Below are 9,899 nucleotides of genomic sequence, written 5' to 3'. Positions count from 1 at the left end.
GGCCATTTTTTTTCTTTTGAAATCGCCTACTACCATACCAGGTTGAGTAGACCCGATCTCGTTCGATCTCGGAAGTTAAGCAACCTCGGGCCCGGTTAGTACTTGGATGGGTGACCGCCTGGGAATACCGGGTGTTGTAAGCATTTTAGTCATGCACTATATTTCAATCAAATTTATAGCAACTGTTTGCGTTTTTGAATTTCCTATGCAATCGAATTATAATTGAAAAAGCCATTTTCTTTTGTTTGAAATCGCCTACGACCATTCCAGGTTGAGTAGACCCGATCTCGTTCGATCTCGGAAGTTAAGCTATCTCTGGCCCGGTTAGTACTTGGATGGGTGACCGCCTGGGAATACCGGGTGTTGTAAGCATTTTAGTCATGCTGTATATTTCAATCAAATTTCTAGCAACTGTTTGCCTTTGTCAAACTTCCTATGCAATCGAATTATATTTGAAAAGGCCATTTTCTTTCTTTTGAAATCGCCTACGACCATACCAGGTTGAGTGGACCCGATCTCGTTCGATCTCGGAAGTTAAGCAACCTCGGGCCCGGTTAGTACTTGTATGGGTGACCGCCTGGGAATACCGGGTGTTGTAAGCATTTTAGTCATGCTGTATATTTCAATCAAATTTATAGCAACTGTTTGCCTTTATCAAACTTCCTATGCAATCGAATCAATATAATTTAAAAAGCCATTTTCTTTCTTTTGAAATCGCTTACGACCATACCAGGTTGAGTAGACCCGATCTCGTTCGATCTCGGAAGTTAAGCAACCTAGGGCCCGGTTAGTACTTGGATGGGTGACCGCCTGGGAATACCGGGTGTTGTAAGCATTTTAGTCATGCTGTATATTTCAATCAAATTTCTGGCAACTGTTTGCTGTTGTCAAACTTCCTATGCAATCGAATTATAATTGAAAAAGCCATTGTCTTTCTTTTGAAATCGCCTACTACCATACCAGGTTGAGTAGACCCGATCTCGTTCGATCTCGGAAGTTAAGCAACCTCGGGCCCGGTTAGTACTTGGATGGGTGACCGCCTGGGAATACCGGGTGTTGTAAGCATTTTAGTCATGCTGTATATTTCAATCAAATTTCTAGCAACTGTTTGCCTTTGTCAAACTTCCAATGCAATCGAATTATAATTGAAAAAGCCATTTTCTTTCTTTTGAAATCGCCTACGACAATACCAGGTTGAGTAGACCCGATCTCGTTCGATCTCGGAAGTTAAGCAACCTCGGGCCCGGTTAGTTCTTGGATGGGTGACCGCCTGGGAATACCGGGTGTTGTAAGCATTTTAGTCATGCTGTATATTTCAATCAAATTTCTAGCAACTGTTTGCCATTGTCAAACTTCCTATGCAATCGAATTATAATTGAAAAAGCCATTTTCTTTCTATTGAATTCGCCTACGACCATACCAGGTTGAGTAGACACGATCTCGTTCGATCTCGGAAGTTAGGCAACCTCGGGCCCGGTTAGTACTTGGATGGGTGACCGCCTGGGAATACCGGGTGTTGTAAGCATTTTAGTCATGCTGTATATTTCAATCAAATTTCTAGCAACTGTTTGCGCTTTTGAATTTCCTATGCAATCGAATTATAATTGAAAAAGCCATTTTTTTTCTTTTGAATTCGCCTACGACCATACCAGGTTGAGTAGTCCCGATCTCGTTCGATCTCGGAAGTTAGGCAACCTCGGGCCCGGTTAGTACTTGGATGGGTGACCGCCTGGGAATACCGGGTGTTGTAAGCATTTTAGTCATGCTGTATATTTCAATCAAATTTCTGGCAACTGTTTGCTGTTGTCAAACTTCATATGCAATCGAATTATAATTGAAAAAGCCATTGTCTTTCTTTTGAAATCGCCTACTACCATACCAGGTTGAGTAGACCCGAGCTCGTTCGATCTCGGAAGTTAAGCAACCTCGGGCCCGGTTAGTACTTGGATGGGTGACCGCCTGGGAATACCGGGTGTTGTAAGCATTTTAGTCATGCTGTATTTTTCAATCAAATTTCTAGCAACTGTTTGCCTTTGTCAAACTTCCAATGCAATCGAATTATAATTGAAAAAGCCATTGTCTTTCTTTTGAAATCGCCTACTACCATACCAGGTTGAGTAGACCCGAGCTCGTTCGATCTCGGAAGTTAAGCAACCTCGGGCCCGGTTAGTACTTGGATGGGTGACCGCCTGGGAATACCGGGTGTTGTAAGCATTTTAGTCATGCTGTATATTTCAATCAAATTTCTGGCAACTGTTTGCTGTTGTCAAACTTCATATGCAATCGAATTATAATTGAAAAAGCCATTGTCTTTCTTTTGAAATCGCCTACTACCATACCAGGTTGAGTAGACCCGAGCTCGTTCGATCTCGGAAGTTAAGCAACCTCGGGCCCGGTTAGTACTTGTATGGGTGACCGCCTGGGAATACCGGGTGTTGTTAGGATTTTAGTCATGCTGTATATTTCAATCAAATTTCTAGCAACTGTTTGTGTTTTTGAATTTCCTATGCAATCGAATTATAACTGAAAAGGCCATTTTCTTTCTTTTGAATTCGCCTACGACCATACCAGGTTAAGTAGACCCGATCTCGTTCGATGTCGGAAGTTAGGCAACCTCGGGCCCGGTTAGTACTTTTATGGGTGACCGCCTGGGAATACCGGGTGTTGTAAGCATTTTAGTCATGCTGTATATTTCAATCAAATTTCTAGCAACTGTTTGCCATTGTCAAACTTCCTATGGAATCGAATTATAATTGAAAAGGCCATTTTCTTTCTTTTGAAATCGCCTACGACCATACCAAGTTGAGTAGACCCGATCTCGTTCGATCTCGGAAGTTAAGCAACCTAGGGCCCGGTTAGTACTCGGATGGGTGACCGCCTGGGAATACCGGGTGTTGTAAGCATTTTAGTCATGCTGTATATTTCAATCAAATTTCTGGAAACTGTTTGCTGTTGTCAAACTTCCTATGCAATCGAATTATAATTGAAAAAGCCATTGTCTTTCTTTTGAAATCGCCTACTACCATACCAGGTTGAGTAGACCCGATCTCGTTCGATCTCGGAAGTTAAGCAACCTCGGGCCCGGTTAGTACTTGGATGGGTGACCGCCTGGGAATACCGGGTGTTGTAAGCATTTTAGTCATGCTGTATATTTCAATCAAATTTATAGCAACTGTTTGCTTTTGTCAAACTTCCAATGCAATCGAATTATAATTGAAAATACCATTTTCTTTCTTTTGTAATCGCCTACGACCATACCAGGTTGAGTAGACCCGATCTCGTTCGATCTCGGAAGTTAAGCAACCTCGGGCCCGGTTAGTACTTGGATGGGTGACCGCCTGAGAATACCGGGTGTTGTAAGCATTTTAGTCATGCTGTATATTTCAATCAAATTTATAGCAACTGTTTGCCTTTGTCAAACTTCCTATGCAATCGAATTATAATTGAAAAAGCTATTTTCTTTCTTTTGAAATCGCCTACGACCATACCAGGTTGAGTAGACCCGATCTCGTTCGATCTCGGAAGTTAAGCAACCTCGGGCCCGGTTAGTACTTGGATGGGGGACCGCCTGGGAATACCGGGTGTTGTAAGCATTTTAGTCATGCTGTATATTTCAATCAAATTTCTAGCAACTGTTTGCTTTTGTCAAACTTCCAATGCAATCGAATTATAATTGAAAATACCATTTTCTTTCTTTTGAAATCGCCTACGACCATACCAGGTTGAGTAGACCCGATCTCGTTCGATCTCGGAAGTTAAGCAACCTCGGGCCCGGTTAGTACTTGGATGGGTGACCGCCTGGGAATACCGGGTGTTGTAAGCATTTTAGTCATGCTGTATATTTCAATCAAATTTCTGGAAACTGTTTGCTGTTGTCAAACTTCCTATGCAATCGAATTATAATTGAAAAAGCCATTGTCTTTCTTTTGAAATCGCCTACTACCATACCAGGTTGAGTAGACCCGATCTCGTTCGATCTCGGAAGTTAAGCAACCTCGGGCCCGGTTAGTACTTGGATGGGTGACCGCCTGGGAATACCGGGTGTTGTAAGCATTTTAGTCATGCTGTATATTTCAATCAAATTTCTAGCAACTGTTTGCTTTTGTCAAACTTCCAATGCAATCGAATTATAATTGAAAAAGCCATTTTCTTTCTTTTGAAATCGCCTACGACCATACCAGGTTGAGTAGACCCGATCTCGTTCGATCTCGGAAGTTAAGCAACCTCGGGCCCGGTTAGTACTTGGATGGGTGACCGCCTGGGAATACCGGGTGTTGTAAGCATTTTAGTCATGCTGTATATTTCAATCAAATTTATAGCAACTGTTTGCCTTTGTCAAACTTCCTATGCAATCGAATTATAATTGAAAAAGCTATTTTCTTTCTTTTGAAATCGCCTACGACCATACCAGGTTGAGTAGACCCGATCTCGTTCGATCTCGGAAGTTAAGCAACCTCGGGCCCGGTTAGTACTTGGATGGGTGACCGCCTGGGAATACCGGGTGTTGTAAGCGTTTTAGTCATGCTGTATATTTCAATCAAATTTATAGCAACTGTTTGCCTTTGTCAAACTTCCCATGCAATCGAATTATAATTGAAAAAGCTATTTTCTTTTTTTTGAAATCGCCTACGACCATTCCAGGTTGAGTAGACCCGATCTCGTTCGATCTCGGAAGTTAAGCTATCTCTGGCCCGGTTAGTACTTGGATGGGTGACCGCCTGGGAATACCGGGTGTTGTAAGCATTTTAGTCATGCTGTATATTTCAATCAAATTTCTAGCAACTGTTTGCCTTTGTCAAACTTCCTATGCAATCGAATTATATTTGAAAAGGCCATTTTCTTTCTTTTGAATTCGCCTACGACCATACCAGGTTGAGTGGACCCGATCTCGTTCGATCTCGGAAGTTAAGCAACCTCGGGCCCGGTTAGTACTTGGATGGGTGACCGCCTGGGAATACCGGGTGTTGTAAGCATTTTAGTCATGCTGTATATTTCAATCAAATTTATAGCAACTGTTTGCCTTTATCAAACTTCCTATGCAATCGAATCAATATAATTTAAAAAGCCATTTTCTTTCTTTTGAAATCGCTTACGACCATACCAGGTTGAGTAGACCCGATCTCGTTCGATCTCGGAAGTTAAGCAACCTAGGGCCCGGTTAGTACTTGGATGGGTGACCGCCTGGGTATACCGGGTGTTGTAAGCATTTTAGTCATGCTGTATATTTCAATCAAATTTCTGGCAACTGTTTGCTGTTGTCAAACTTCCTATGCAATCGAATTATAATTGAAAAAGCCATTGTCTTTCTTTTGAAATCGCCTACTACCATACCAGGTTGAGTAGACCCGATCTCGTTCGATCTCGGAAGTTAAGCAACCTCGGGCCCGGTTAGTACTTGGATGGGTGACCGCCTGGGAATACCGGGTGTTGTAAGCATTTTAGTCATGCTGTATATTTCAATCAAATTTCTAGCAACTGTTTGCGCTTTTGAATTTCCTATGCAATCGAAATATAATTGAAAAGGCCATTTTCTTTCTTTTGAATTCGCCTACGACCATACCAGGTTGAGTAGACCCGATCTCGTTCGATCTCGGAAGTTAGGCAACCTCGGGCCCGGTTAGTACTTGGATGGGTGACCGCCTGGGAATACCGGGTGTTGTAAGCATTTTAGTCATGCTGTATATTTCAATCAAATTTATAGCAACTGTTTGCCTTTGTCAAACCTCCTATGCAATCGAATTATAATTGAAAAGGCCATTTTTTTTCTTTTGAAATCGCCTACTACCATACCAGGTTGAGTAGACCCGATCTCGTTCGATCTCGGAAGTTAAGCAACCTCGGGCCCGGTTAGTACTTGTATGGGTGACCGCCTGGGAATACCGGGTGTTGTTAGGATTTTAGTCATGCTGTATATTTCAATCAAATTTCTAGCAACTGTTTGTGTTTTTGAATTTCCTATGTAATCGAATTATAACTGAAAAGGCCATTTTCTTTCTTTTGAAATCGCCTACGACCATACCAAGTTGAGTAGACCCGATCTCGTTCGATCTCGGAAGTTAAGCAACCTCGGGCCCGGTTAGTACTTGGATGGGTGACCGCCTGGGAATACCGGGTGTTGTAAGCATTTTAGTCATGCTGTATATTTCAATCAAATTTCTAGCAACTGTTTGCCTTTGTCAAACTTCCAATGCAATCGAATTATAATTGAAAAAGCCATTTTCTTTCTTTTGAAATCGCCTACGACAATACCAGGTTGAGTAGACCCGATCTCGTTCGATCTCGGAAGTTAAGCAACCTCGGGCCCGGTTAGTACTTGGATGGGTGACCGCCTGGGAATACCGGGTGTTGTAAGCATTTTAGTCATGCTGTATATTTCAATCAATATTCTAGCAACTGTTTGCCATTGTCAAACTTCCTATGCAATCGAATTATAATTGAAAAAGCCATTTTCTTTCTATTGAATTCGCCTACGACCATACCAGGTTGAGTAGACACGATCTCGTTCGATCTCGGAAGTTAGGCAACCTCGGGCCCGGTTAGTACTTGGATGGGTGACCGCCTGGGAATACCGGGTGTTGTAAGCATTTTAGTCATGCTGTATATTTCAATCAAATTTCTAGCATCTGTTTGCGCTTTTGAATTTCCTATGCAATCGAATTATAATTGAAAAAGCCATTTTTTTTCTTTTGAATTCGCCTACGACCATACCAGGTTGAGTAGTCCCGATCTCGTTCGATCTCGGAAGTTAGGCAACCTCGGGCCCGGTTAGTACTTGGATGGGTGACCGCCTGGGAATACCGGGTGTTGTAAGCATTTTAGTCATGCTGTATATTTCAATCAAATTTCTGGCAACTGTTTGCTGTTGTCAAACTTCCTATGCAATCGAATTATAATTGAAAAAGCCATTGTCTTTCTTTTGAAATCGCCTACTACCATACCAGGTTGAGTAGACCCGATCTCGTTCGATCTCGGAAGTTAAGCAACCTCGGGCCCGGTTAGTACTTGGATGGGTGACCGCCTGGGAATACCGGGTGTTGTAAGCATTTTAGTCATGCTGTATATTTCAATCAAATTTCTAGCAACTGTTTGCGCTTTTGAATTTCCTATGCAATCGAAATATAATTGAAAAGGCCATTTTCTTTCTTTTGAATTCGCCTACGACCATACCAGGTTGAGTAGACCCGATCTCGTTCGATCTCGGAAGTTAGGCAACCTCGGGCCCGGTTAGTACTTGGATGGGTGACCGCCTGGGAATACCGGGTGTTGTAAGCATTTTAGTCATGCTGTATATTTCAATCAAATTTATAGCAACTGTTTGCCTTTGTCAAACCTCCTATGCAATCGAATTATAATTGAAAAGGCCATTTTTTTTCTTTTGAAATCGCCTACTACCATACCAGGTTGAGTAGACCCGATCTCGTTCGATCTCGGAAGTTAAGCAACCTCGGGCCCGGTTAGTACTTGTATGGGTGACCGCCTGGGAATACCGGGTGTTGTTAGGATTTTGGTCATGCTGTATATTTCAATCAAATTTCTAGCAACTGTTTGTGTTTTTGAATTTCCTATGCAATCGAATTATAACTGAAAAGGCCATTTTCTTTCTTTTGAATTCGCCTACGACCATACCAGGTTAAGTAGACCCGATCTCGTTCGATGTCGGAAGTTAGGCAACCTCGGGCCCGGTTAGTACTTTTATGGGTGACCGCCTGGGAATACCGGGTGTTGTAAGCATTTTAGTCATGCTGTATATTTCAATCAAATTTCTAGCAACTGTTTGCCATTGTCAAACTTCCTATGGAATCGAATTATAATTGAAAAGGCCATTTTCTTTCTTTTGAAATCGCCTACGACCATACCAAGTTGAGTAGACCCGATCTCGTTCGATCTCGGAAGTTAAGCAACCTAGGGCCCGGTTAGTACTTGGATGGGTGACCGCCTGGGAATACCGGGTGTTGTAAGCATTTTAGTCATGCTGTATATTTCAATCAAATTTCTGGAAACTGTTTGCTGTTGTCAAACTTCCTATGCAATCGAATTATAATTGAAAAAGCCATTGTCTTTCTTTTGAAATCGCCTACTACCATACCAGGTTGAGTAGACCCGATCTCGTTCGATCTCGGAAGTTAAGCAACCTCGGGCCCGGTTAGTACTTGGATGGGTGACCGCCTGGGAATACCGGGTGTTGTAAGCATTTTAGTCATGCTGTATATTTCAATCAAATTTCTAGCAACTGTTTGCTTTTGTCAAACTTCCAATGCAATCGAATTATAATTTAAAATACCATTTTCTTTCTTTTGAAATCGCCTACGACCATACCAGGTTGAGTAGACCCGATCTCGTTCGATCTCGGAAGTTAAGCAACCTCGGGCCCGGTTAGTACTTGGATGGGTGACCGCCTGGGAATACCGGGTAATGTAAGCATTTTAGTCATGCTGTATATTTGAATGAAATTTATAGCAACTGTTTGCGTTTTTGAATTTCCTATGCAATCGAATTATAATTGAAAAGGCCATTTTCTTTCTTTTGAAACCGCCTACGACCATACCAGGTTGAGTAGACCCGATCTCGTTCGATCTCGGAAGTTAAGCAACCTCGGGCCCGGTTAGTATTTGTATGGGTGACCGCCTGGGAATACCGGGTGTTGTAGGCATTTTAGTCATGCTGTATATTTCAATCAAATTTCTAGCAACTGTTTACCTTTGTCAAACTTCCTATGCAATCGAATTATAATTGAAAAGGCCATTTTCTTTCTTTTGAAATCGCCTACGACCATACCAGGTTGAGTAGACCCGATCTCGTTCGATCTCGGAAGTTAAACAACCTAGGGCCCGGTTAGTACTTGGATGGGTGACCGCCTGGGAATACCGGGTGTTGTAAGCATTTTAGTCATGCACTATATTTCAATGAAATTTATAGCAACTTTTTTCGTTTTTGAATTTCCTATGCAATCGAATTATAATTGAAAAGGCCATTTTATTTTTTTTTAAATCGCCTACGACCATTCCAGGTTGAGTAGACCCGATCTCGTTCGATCTCGGAAGTTAGGCAACCTCGGGCCCGGTTAGTACTTGGATGGGTGACCGCCTGGGAATACCGGGTGTTGTAAGCATTTTAGTCATGCTGTATATTTCAATCAAATTTCTGGCAACTGTTTGCTGTTGTCAAACTTCCTATGCAATCGAATTATAATTGAAAAAGCCATTGTCTTTCTTTTGAAATCGCCTACTACCATACCAGGTTGAGTAGACCCGATCTCGTTCGATCTCGGAAGTTAAGCAACCTCGGGCCCGGTTAGTACTTGGATGGGTGACCGCCTGGGAATACCGGGTGTTGTAAGCATTTTAGTCATGCTGTATATTTCAATCAAATTTCTAGCAACTGTTTGCGCTTTTGAATTTCCTATGCAAGCGAAATATAATTGAAAAGGCCATTTTCTTTCTTTTGAATTCGCCTACGACCATACCAGGTTGAGTAGACCCGATCTCGTTCGATCTCGGAAGTTAAGCAACCTCGGGCCCGGTTAGTACTTGGATGGGTGACCGCCTGGGAATACCGGGTGTTGTAAGCATTTTAGTCATGCTGTATATTTCAATCAAATTTATAGCAACTGTTTGCCTTTGTCAAACCTCCTATGCAATCGAATTATAATTGAAAGGGCCATTTTTTTTCTTTTGAAATCGCCTACTACCATACCAGGTTGAGTAGACCCGATCTCGTTCGATCTCGGAAGTTAAGCAACCTCGGGCCCGGTTAGTACTTGTATGGGTGACCGCCTGGGAATACCGGGTGTTGTTAGGATTTTAGTCATGCTGTATATTTCAATCAAATTTCTAGCAACTGTTTGTGTTTTTGAATTTCCTATGCAATCGAATTATAACTGAAAAGGCCATTTTCTTTCT

At 42.1% G+C, this 9,899-nt stretch overlaps 35 non-coding genes and 8 pseudogenes across 35 annotated transcripts; all 43 read left to right on the top strand.

Moving 5' to 3' along the window:
• Positions 1–24: 24 nt before the first annotated feature.
• On the top strand, positions 25–143 carry LOC143453922 (5S ribosomal RNA). Its single transcript, XR_013115570.1, has one exon. It is a non-coding gene; the product is annotated as a 5S ribosomal RNA (ribosomal RNA).
• Positions 144–253: 110 nt separating this feature from the next.
• LOC143455876 (5S ribosomal RNA) lies at positions 254–372 on the top strand (annotated as a pseudogene).
• Positions 373–483: 111 nt separating this feature from the next.
• LOC143453656 (5S ribosomal RNA) lies at positions 484–602 on the top strand. The gene has a single exon (XR_013115316.1). It is a non-coding gene; the product is annotated as a 5S ribosomal RNA (ribosomal RNA).
• A 114-nt stretch (positions 603–716) lies between these two features.
• Positions 717–835, top strand: LOC143454443 (5S ribosomal RNA). The gene has a single exon (XR_013116066.1). It is a non-coding gene; the product is annotated as a 5S ribosomal RNA (ribosomal RNA).
• Positions 836–946: 111 nt separating this feature from the next.
• Positions 947–1,065, top strand: LOC143453920 (5S ribosomal RNA). Its single transcript, XR_013115568.1, has one exon. It is a non-coding gene; the product is annotated as a 5S ribosomal RNA (ribosomal RNA).
• A 111-nt stretch (positions 1,066–1,176) lies between these two features.
• On the top strand, positions 1,177–1,295 carry LOC143454732 (5S ribosomal RNA). The gene has a single exon (XR_013116342.1). It is a non-coding gene; the product is annotated as a 5S ribosomal RNA (ribosomal RNA).
• Positions 1,296–1,406: 111 nt separating this feature from the next.
• LOC143455240 (5S ribosomal RNA) lies at positions 1,407–1,525 on the top strand. The gene has a single exon (XR_013116826.1). It is a non-coding gene; the product is annotated as a 5S ribosomal RNA (ribosomal RNA).
• A 110-nt stretch (positions 1,526–1,635) lies between these two features.
• LOC143454759 (5S ribosomal RNA) lies at positions 1,636–1,754 on the top strand. Its single transcript, XR_013116368.1, has one exon. It is a non-coding gene; the product is annotated as a 5S ribosomal RNA (ribosomal RNA).
• Positions 1,755–1,865: 111 nt separating this feature from the next.
• Positions 1,866–1,984, top strand: LOC143454952 (5S ribosomal RNA). Its single transcript, XR_013116553.1, has one exon. It is a non-coding gene; the product is annotated as a 5S ribosomal RNA (ribosomal RNA).
• Positions 1,985–2,095: 111 nt separating this feature from the next.
• Positions 2,096–2,214, top strand: LOC143454951 (5S ribosomal RNA). Its single transcript, XR_013116552.1, has one exon. It is a non-coding gene; the product is annotated as a 5S ribosomal RNA (ribosomal RNA).
• Positions 2,215–2,326: 112 nt separating this feature from the next.
• LOC143456483 (5S ribosomal RNA) lies at positions 2,327–2,444 on the top strand (annotated as a pseudogene).
• Positions 2,445–2,554: 110 nt separating this feature from the next.
• LOC143456546 (5S ribosomal RNA) lies at positions 2,555–2,673 on the top strand (annotated as a pseudogene).
• A 111-nt stretch (positions 2,674–2,784) lies between these two features.
• On the top strand, positions 2,785–2,903 carry LOC143454364 (5S ribosomal RNA). The gene has a single exon (XR_013115991.1). It is a non-coding gene; the product is annotated as a 5S ribosomal RNA (ribosomal RNA).
• A 111-nt stretch (positions 2,904–3,014) lies between these two features.
• LOC143453919 (5S ribosomal RNA) lies at positions 3,015–3,133 on the top strand. Its single transcript, XR_013115567.1, has one exon. It is a non-coding gene; the product is annotated as a 5S ribosomal RNA (ribosomal RNA).
• A 111-nt stretch (positions 3,134–3,244) lies between these two features.
• On the top strand, positions 3,245–3,363 carry LOC143457460 (5S ribosomal RNA). Its single transcript, XR_013117157.1, has one exon. It is a non-coding gene; the product is annotated as a 5S ribosomal RNA (ribosomal RNA).
• A 111-nt stretch (positions 3,364–3,474) lies between these two features.
• On the top strand, positions 3,475–3,593 carry LOC143457965 (5S ribosomal RNA). The gene has a single exon (XR_013117608.1). It is a non-coding gene; the product is annotated as a 5S ribosomal RNA (ribosomal RNA).
• Positions 3,594–3,704: 111 nt separating this feature from the next.
• LOC143455230 (5S ribosomal RNA) lies at positions 3,705–3,823 on the top strand. Its single transcript, XR_013116816.1, has one exon. It is a non-coding gene; the product is annotated as a 5S ribosomal RNA (ribosomal RNA).
• Positions 3,824–3,934: 111 nt separating this feature from the next.
• On the top strand, positions 3,935–4,053 carry LOC143453918 (5S ribosomal RNA). Its single transcript, XR_013115566.1, has one exon. It is a non-coding gene; the product is annotated as a 5S ribosomal RNA (ribosomal RNA).
• A 111-nt stretch (positions 4,054–4,164) lies between these two features.
• LOC143455218 (5S ribosomal RNA) lies at positions 4,165–4,283 on the top strand. Its single transcript, XR_013116805.1, has one exon. It is a non-coding gene; the product is annotated as a 5S ribosomal RNA (ribosomal RNA).
• A 111-nt stretch (positions 4,284–4,394) lies between these two features.
• LOC143457363 (5S ribosomal RNA) lies at positions 4,395–4,513 on the top strand. The gene has a single exon (XR_013117144.1). It is a non-coding gene; the product is annotated as a 5S ribosomal RNA (ribosomal RNA).
• A 111-nt stretch (positions 4,514–4,624) lies between these two features.
• On the top strand, positions 4,625–4,743 carry LOC143455875 (5S ribosomal RNA; annotated as a pseudogene).
• A 111-nt stretch (positions 4,744–4,854) lies between these two features.
• Positions 4,855–4,973, top strand: LOC143453945 (5S ribosomal RNA). Its single transcript, XR_013115592.1, has one exon. It is a non-coding gene; the product is annotated as a 5S ribosomal RNA (ribosomal RNA).
• A 114-nt stretch (positions 4,974–5,087) lies between these two features.
• LOC143454192 (5S ribosomal RNA) lies at positions 5,088–5,206 on the top strand. Its single transcript, XR_013115827.1, has one exon. It is a non-coding gene; the product is annotated as a 5S ribosomal RNA (ribosomal RNA).
• A 111-nt stretch (positions 5,207–5,317) lies between these two features.
• LOC143453917 (5S ribosomal RNA) lies at positions 5,318–5,436 on the top strand. The gene has a single exon (XR_013115565.1). It is a non-coding gene; the product is annotated as a 5S ribosomal RNA (ribosomal RNA).
• A 110-nt stretch (positions 5,437–5,546) lies between these two features.
• On the top strand, positions 5,547–5,665 carry LOC143454335 (5S ribosomal RNA). Its single transcript, XR_013115964.1, has one exon. It is a non-coding gene; the product is annotated as a 5S ribosomal RNA (ribosomal RNA).
• Positions 5,666–5,777: 112 nt separating this feature from the next.
• On the top strand, positions 5,778–5,895 carry LOC143455852 (5S ribosomal RNA; annotated as a pseudogene).
• A 110-nt stretch (positions 5,896–6,005) lies between these two features.
• On the top strand, positions 6,006–6,124 carry LOC143454240 (5S ribosomal RNA). The gene has a single exon (XR_013115875.1). It is a non-coding gene; the product is annotated as a 5S ribosomal RNA (ribosomal RNA).
• Positions 6,125–6,235: 111 nt separating this feature from the next.
• Positions 6,236–6,354, top strand: LOC143453631 (5S ribosomal RNA). Its single transcript, XR_013115292.1, has one exon. It is a non-coding gene; the product is annotated as a 5S ribosomal RNA (ribosomal RNA).
• A 111-nt stretch (positions 6,355–6,465) lies between these two features.
• Positions 6,466–6,584, top strand: LOC143455239 (5S ribosomal RNA). The gene has a single exon (XR_013116825.1). It is a non-coding gene; the product is annotated as a 5S ribosomal RNA (ribosomal RNA).
• Positions 6,585–6,694: 110 nt separating this feature from the next.
• On the top strand, positions 6,695–6,813 carry LOC143454758 (5S ribosomal RNA). The gene has a single exon (XR_013116367.1). It is a non-coding gene; the product is annotated as a 5S ribosomal RNA (ribosomal RNA).
• Positions 6,814–6,924: 111 nt separating this feature from the next.
• On the top strand, positions 6,925–7,043 carry LOC143453916 (5S ribosomal RNA). Its single transcript, XR_013115564.1, has one exon. It is a non-coding gene; the product is annotated as a 5S ribosomal RNA (ribosomal RNA).
• A 110-nt stretch (positions 7,044–7,153) lies between these two features.
• LOC143454334 (5S ribosomal RNA) lies at positions 7,154–7,272 on the top strand. Its single transcript, XR_013115963.1, has one exon. It is a non-coding gene; the product is annotated as a 5S ribosomal RNA (ribosomal RNA).
• A 112-nt stretch (positions 7,273–7,384) lies between these two features.
• On the top strand, positions 7,385–7,502 carry LOC143455851 (5S ribosomal RNA; annotated as a pseudogene).
• Positions 7,503–7,612: 110 nt separating this feature from the next.
• On the top strand, positions 7,613–7,731 carry LOC143456545 (5S ribosomal RNA; annotated as a pseudogene).
• A 111-nt stretch (positions 7,732–7,842) lies between these two features.
• LOC143454082 (5S ribosomal RNA) lies at positions 7,843–7,961 on the top strand. Its single transcript, XR_013115723.1, has one exon. It is a non-coding gene; the product is annotated as a 5S ribosomal RNA (ribosomal RNA).
• A 111-nt stretch (positions 7,962–8,072) lies between these two features.
• On the top strand, positions 8,073–8,191 carry LOC143453915 (5S ribosomal RNA). Its single transcript, XR_013115563.1, has one exon. It is a non-coding gene; the product is annotated as a 5S ribosomal RNA (ribosomal RNA).
• A 111-nt stretch (positions 8,192–8,302) lies between these two features.
• LOC143454654 (5S ribosomal RNA) lies at positions 8,303–8,421 on the top strand. The gene has a single exon (XR_013116265.1). It is a non-coding gene; the product is annotated as a 5S ribosomal RNA (ribosomal RNA).
• A 110-nt stretch (positions 8,422–8,531) lies between these two features.
• Positions 8,532–8,650, top strand: LOC143453655 (5S ribosomal RNA). The gene has a single exon (XR_013115315.1). It is a non-coding gene; the product is annotated as a 5S ribosomal RNA (ribosomal RNA).
• A 111-nt stretch (positions 8,651–8,761) lies between these two features.
• LOC143457473 (5S ribosomal RNA) lies at positions 8,762–8,880 on the top strand. The gene has a single exon (XR_013117169.1). It is a non-coding gene; the product is annotated as a 5S ribosomal RNA (ribosomal RNA).
• A 110-nt stretch (positions 8,881–8,990) lies between these two features.
• LOC143454874 (5S ribosomal RNA) lies at positions 8,991–9,109 on the top strand. Its single transcript, XR_013116478.1, has one exon. It is a non-coding gene; the product is annotated as a 5S ribosomal RNA (ribosomal RNA).
• Positions 9,110–9,220: 111 nt separating this feature from the next.
• On the top strand, positions 9,221–9,339 carry LOC143453914 (5S ribosomal RNA). The gene has a single exon (XR_013115562.1). It is a non-coding gene; the product is annotated as a 5S ribosomal RNA (ribosomal RNA).
• Positions 9,340–9,449: 110 nt separating this feature from the next.
• Positions 9,450–9,568, top strand: LOC143455206 (5S ribosomal RNA). Its single transcript, XR_013116794.1, has one exon. It is a non-coding gene; the product is annotated as a 5S ribosomal RNA (ribosomal RNA).
• Positions 9,569–9,680: 112 nt separating this feature from the next.
• On the top strand, positions 9,681–9,798 carry LOC143455850 (5S ribosomal RNA; annotated as a pseudogene).
• The last annotated feature ends 101 nt before the right edge of the window (positions 9,799–9,899 follow it).

The sequence above is a fragment of the Clavelina lepadiformis genome, chromosome 4 (assembly GCF_947623445.1).
Source record: "Clavelina lepadiformis chromosome 4, kaClaLepa1.1, whole genome shotgun sequence".
NCBI lineage: Eukaryota > Metazoa > Chordata > Ascidiacea > Aplousobranchia > Clavelinidae > Clavelina > Clavelina lepadiformis.
Note: the sequence above shows the minus strand (reverse complement) of the source record. Positions and strands in the feature narration are given on the sequence as shown.